The sequence below is a fragment of the Spermophilus citellus genome (genome assembly GCF_964194105.1).
Source record: "Spermophilus citellus genome assembly, chromosome: 17".
Lineage (NCBI taxonomy): Eukaryota > Metazoa > Chordata > Mammalia > Rodentia > Sciuridae > Spermophilus > Spermophilus citellus.
In genome coordinates, this window is record NC_138199.1 from 53382729 (window position 1) to 53389300 (window position 6572).

Consider the following 6572-nt stretch of genomic DNA (forward strand, 5'->3'; position numbering starts at 1 on the left):
AGACAACAACCAAAAACCCCCTTGGGTTTGAAGAACCCTGCGAACTTTTTGTAGCTCCATGAGTTGCCTCATTTGGTTCTCGGAGCTCCCCCAGGTGGGAGGAGAATTCTGAGCTGCCCCAATTTCACTCTTGTCTGCAGACAGGGGGCGTGCCTGGGCTGACTGCTCTGGGAGAATTCCGTGGAGCCATTCTCAGGAGGCTCTGGGGTTTCTGAATTTCTTCAGGAAAGTTGGGCAGAAGCAGCAGAAAGGTAGACAGGGATCTGAGCTGACTGTCCTCTGGGTGGAGCCCTTTGGCCAGGGAAGACAAAAAAGCTAGACTTCCCAGCCCCAAGTCACCATCTGCTGATCTCTCCCACCAAGGTACCCTCCTGGCTGCTGGGGATCCCCCAGCCCAAAGCCCAAGGCCTTTGAGAGCTCCCAGTTGAAGTATCTGCTATCCATAGAGGAGTCTCTTCCCCAGAGCCAGGGGGTATGTCTCTAGCCTTCCTTGTTACCTTATCAGAAGGAGGAAAAGATGGAGGCACATAGGATGGAGAGAGATCTGGTTCCCCCAGAGCCTGCAGTCTCCTGATGCAGACCCACGTGGACACAAGTACAATACAAGGGCTGAATGGAGGGGTGGTGGGGAGGGGAGGGAGCACTAGACAGGACCAAGGTGACCTCACAGTTGCACTCTGAAATCCTGTAGCTAAGTTCCAGGGCAGAATCTCCTGGCCCAGTACCCCTGTTCTGGTGACCCCACCCTGCACTGAAAATGAGCAATGCTTGCTTGGGGGCAACGGTGAAAGCCCAGGGGGCAAGGGGCCCAGTGTGTTTGAAATTAGGAATGTCCCAGGAGTTCAGGTTACTATTTGGAAAAGACTGTGGTATAGACAGGTGGAACTGAAAATAAGGGGCCCATGGAGGGCAGCTAGGATTTGTGGGGGCTGCGAACATCATGGTGGTCCTCTCTTGCCGCCTGTAGTTCTGGGCTTGGGTGGGGTTGGGAACTTGGGGCCGGAGAAGTTGGGATCAGGGTTGCTAGAAGGGAAGGGTCAGTTTCTATCAGGGCTGAAAATGAGCACCAGAGGATCATGGGCCACAGAACCCCTCTCCCCCACACACTCCAAGACCTGTCCCTGGGCCTCCCAGACACGGGCAACTGGGTTGAGGTTGAGATTCTGTCTGGGCTGGGAGTCAGGACTGGCGAGGCCATCCACACTGGCCCTTGCACCTTTGGGAATTATCTGGGCTCCTTCCTATCTCGGATGTGCACTTTCTACCCAGAACTCCATCCCCACGCAGTGCCCTACTCTCCACTTCCACTGTTCTTTGGGGATAGTTAGATGCCTCACTGCAGGGAAACCTTCCCTGACCTCCCTTAGGAGTGTGTGTCTTCCCTCTCACCCCCCACAGGCTCACATACCTGACAGGGGCTGGAGGTTTTTCTGTTTCTTCTACTTCCTTGGGGCTGGAGCCAGGTCTCCCTCATCTCTGAGTTTGCCTGCCCTCACCTGGCTTTCTATGATGCCACCAGAAAGGACTGAATTTTGGACGCAAGGAAAACAAAGATCCACTTTTTCAATCACAGAGGATGGGCCCTGTCCACTCCTCTTTGTTGGGGATGAGTCCGTTGTCAGGAAGAGGCTGGGGAGAGAGCTGGGAAGAGCAGCTATGGTGAATTCTCTCCAGGGACCAGGAAGATTTGAAACAGTATCAGAGTTAAGACTGGGCTCAGCGGGCAACTGAGAATGACAGACCAGTTTGCTGATTTTGGAAGGAGAAAAGGTGCAGAAATCTTTGTATACAGTCTTGGCATTGTAGAAATCTATCCAGTCTTGAGGCTTGGGACAGGGTGAGGCCAGAACTAGTCTATACTATTTCTGGTATATACCAGATCCTTCTGTCTTTCTGTGGTACCGAGTGGGGGGAGTAACATAGAAGGAACGCATGGGGCAAACTTTAAGGACCACCGCCTTTGACCCTGAACCATGTTTCCAGATGGAAGCACTCAGGTACACAGTGGATTTAACAACTAGATTCAAAATTCCTTCAAGTTAATTAATACCTACTTCTTTCTTCTCAATCAAGGCCCTGCCTTCTTTGGGGAGAGGCCTTGGGTGCTGGGATAGGCCCTGGGTGGGGAACTTAATATGTTGTGATTTCATTGACATCCCAGGAGTTTTGACACTGGGCAAACAGGAAGCACCCTGTTGTTTTTAAACTTATACAAACAATGTCAACCCTTCTCCAGAGTGCCACCAAAGGGTCAGTGGAGCCATGGTGGGAGGGCCGAGCACGCCGCTGGTGTGGATGTCTCTGGTTGGACTGGGCTCACCAAGCCAGGCTCTCTGCAGCTGAGAATATGTCCTGGTGGCCTCTCTCCCTGAGTCACTGTGGACAACCCAAGTTCTGTGAGAAGCTGCTTCTCAGCCCAGCCTATTGCAGCTGTCTCCATCTCTCCACCAGCAGCCTGGATTTGTTATCCTGCAAAGATCACCTCTTAGGACACTGGCCTCTTACTAGTTTCCCAGCCGCCTGGAGGCAGCTCAGCTAACCTGGAATTCTTTAGGTGGTGGATTTACTCCTGGCCTGGGTGTTCTGACACTACCTCTGGCGTCTGTAGGGTGTGGAGAGGAACATAATAAGCCCCATGAATTGAAAGGATAATTAATCCCCTGTGCAAAGTTTTATTTTCTTTCCTTCCTGGGTAACTTCAAATGTGTTAATCCAGGACTGTTGGCTTTTTTTTTTTTTTTTTTTGTAACAGGTCTAATTTATGGCAGTGGTTTTAAAATATATATATTTAAAATTTTAATTGACATATAATAATTGTACATAGGTAGTCGTGTTTTTTAAAAACTATTTTCATTAGAATTTTGTACATGTGAACTTCATAACATTAAAGATGTTTATCCTGATTGGTTATAGAAATGATTGAGTTGTATTAAACCTAGTTATGAAAGGTCACTTATAATCTTACCACGGTACACACAGGATCCAGTTTCTGTCTCCTCTTTCAGGCTTCATCTGGATGCATATTTAATCAGACATAGCTAGAAGCCTAATACACATTTATTTGTTGAAAAAAAAAAACTAGGCTGGTAGCATATGCCTTGTCCTGTGTTGCTGCATAATCTTTCTCGCCATCATCAATGTGCAAATTATTTTTAGCACAATCATTTACTCAATTAACATCCTGTGGCTGGAAATGTGATTGCTTCTTTCACACTTTAAACCAAGGTCTTTGCCTGTCTTTTCTGGGCCATCAGAACCAGAGGGCTAGGCAGAGAAGGTGGTCTAGCTTTGGAGATCTGGTGCTCTGGTTTGCCTTCTCCTTGGCTTTGAACCTGCCTCCTGTTAAATGGTTCCAGGTCCATGGAAATGAGCTCCCCACCTTTCACAAGGGTAAAGGCATTTCCAGGACACATGTCTGAGGAGTGTTTTGTTTAGGGGGGCATTTGCTCACTGTACTATGGTCATTTGTACAGACATCTCCTCTACCAGGTGAAAGGCAAGGGGCCATGTCATACTGGAGGGTCCTTGACATATGAAAGGTGTCGGTAGTTGTTTATTCAGTGAATGAAAGTCAGAAGAATGATTCATAGCTCACAGGAAACTTGTAAGTCACCAGGCTCTTTTCCCAGCCTTGGCTGCAGATTCTGACACATTGTTCTGTTTCAGGGGCTTGGGGGTTCTGACTTGGTCCTTTTGCACCCCCCGTCCCCCAACCATAAATTGATGGAGGTTGAGTAACTCAGGCTAGTCCTCCCACCTCTTTCTAGTAAGGTGACCAACTTGTCCTAGATTGCCTGGGACTTGCCCAGAGTTAGCTGTGAATATGCAACTCAGTCCTTGGTAAATGGACACAGGGGTTATGGCCTATTCTGTGACTCCAGTTCCTATCAAGGTCCTGTAGAGGGTGCTGGAGACAAACATAGGAGGCAGCGCCCATGGATTGAGCCCTCCCAGGTGGGTCATGGTATCCCATCACACAGATGCCATCAGATTTGGGAATCTCTTTCTGGCCACAAGGAACAATTGTCAGGATACTGATGATCATGTGGGAGAAGCCCATGCTCACAGTCCTCCTTTTTTGATCCTGAGAAAGCAAACCATATGTAAATAAACTGTCCTTGCTTCATCCGGATGGCAGGACACTCCAGTTTGCATTGACCTAGAATAACTGAGGCCAGAGGAAAAAAAAATGGTTTGATTTTATAGGGGGAGAGGTGGGTTAACCTTCTTTTTCTTGAATCCTTCTAGGTTGGTGACCGGGTGGATTTCTGTAACAAAAGACAAATTCACCAGAAAAAAAAAAAAGTATTCATATTTATTTACTGTAAGTTTTACATGACAAAGGAAACTCAGAAGAAACTGAAGTCCCCAAGAAACTGTTAAACCTCAGTGTGTCTCCAGTAGGTTGATAAAAAGTGGAAAGCTATGGGAATAAATGACAGGGCAAAAGGGATGAGTTAAGTGTGGCTAATGGGGGGCACTAACACGGCTTGCTTAGTTCCTCTTGGTATTCCTCTTTTTAGCATCTTAAGGATGCTTCTTCCCTTTGAGTACAGGGAAGCCACCTCTCAGATGAGAGTCTTATGAGCTGCTTTCAGAGAAATTCAGAAAGTCCTGCCTTTACCTGCCATTTCTCAAACTCCTTCTGCTTAAAATATCCAATATTCCAGAACATCATGGTCTGGGGATAGTATCCTCAACTCCATCAACGTGTTTCAATTCGTTTATCAACCATCCCTTTCCCCCAGGTTTACAGACCCTACCACACCTTCCTCACTTGGGAAATGGAGTAGGAAAACATAAAATTTACTTTCAAAGGGTTCGGATGAAAAATGAACCTTGCTGCAATTCTAGTAGGAAAGGAGACCCTCACACATCCCACTGTGGGTCTTAGCTTGGCTGAAGCCAATCCCATGCTAGCATGTGTTTCTGGTTTCCTGGGAGCTCAGTCATGTGGGCCCTGCTCCGGTGTATTGCTGCTGATGTGTTCAACTGGCTGCAAAGTGTTTAGAACAGAGACTCTCAGAGTTGGACCTTTTACCAACTCTTCCACTTGCTCATTCTTTGTTGTTTAACCACAGACTTCAGACAAAAACAGTTCATTAGGTATGCTGTGAGAACCGCACCAGGAGAGCCTGGTTGAAAACACCCACAAAATGATTTAAAGACAGAGCTGCCACTGACTTCTTGCAATACCATCTGCACCAGTGGATGTTTCTATCTGTACCACTATTGGGTCAACGACTCTTAGGATAATAGTCCTTCCTATTGTTCTATAAAGAGAAATCGTATGCTTCTAAAGTGCTTCATCCTCTTAAAAAGTCATTTTAAGAACTGAAGAGGGTATGGGGAAGGGTTGGTGCTTTTAAAGACCTGAGGAGGAGGGAAGACTTGCTTGGCTCTCACGGGTAGGATTTCTATCACCCACAGAACTGACTGGAGTCAGAAGCCCTGAGTGGGAGTTCTGTTTCCATCATAAATTAATTGTGTGATCTTGGACAAGGTATTTAACCTCTCTGAACCCCAGTTTTTTCATCCGCAAAATGGGGATGATATTGATAGTACACCCCCTTCTAAGGTTGTGAGTGGGATTAAATGAGATAATATGTGCAAGGCATTTTGGCCAGAGCCTGGCACCTGTAAGGGTTAAAAAGTAACAAACAAACAAACAACAAAAAACCCCAATTTGTTGAAGTCACTTTTTTCCCCCTAACTCCAAGCTGACTGCGTATTTTGTTAATCCAGTATTGCTTCAGCTGGAATTACACTACAGTAGACGAAGCTGTGGCTTTCATTGGAGGAATTTAGACACTCAGTGAAGGGGTTTAGATAGTTCCCAAGTCTTCCCAGGGACTCTATTTGCCATCATCATCATCATTATCATCAATAACTGTAACTATAGCAACACCAATGAAGTTTCTTTTCTTTCTTTCTTTTTTTTTTTTTTTAAAGAGGGAGAGAGAGGGACCCTGAGAGAGAGAGAATTTTTTAATTTATTTTTTTTTAGTTTTCAGCGGACACAACATCTTTTTTTGTATGTGGTGCTGAGGATCGAACCCGGGCCGCACGCATGCCAGGCGAGCGCGCTACCACTTGAGCCACATCTCCAGCCCACCAATGAAGTTTCATTGGACGTTTAGTATGTACCAGGCCATGGACAAAGTATTTTTCACACAATCTCATTGTCTTCTTGAAACCACCCTGTGAAATTGATACTGCAGTCATTTTTTCCCTCTCGTGCGGATGAGAAAACAAAAAACTGAACTTGAATCAGACACTGTACTAGAGCGTTGGCCTCCACTCTTCCCTGCCTTTCTCTGTGGGGCTGATCTCATGCATTCTAGGTTGGATCTGATGAGTTTTGCTTTTGGAGAGTCCACAGACTCCAGGTCCTGGGTACCAGGCACACTAGTTTTGGAGGCCTAGAGACCACTGGCAAAGATAAGATTCCTAATGGTGCGATGACCTGCTATTTAGGAAGAGAAGTAGGGCTTTATTGCAAGGAAGGTGGTTCTGTTCTGATAAACTGGAAAACATTAAAAAGTACCACATGCTGAAGGATGTCAGACTCC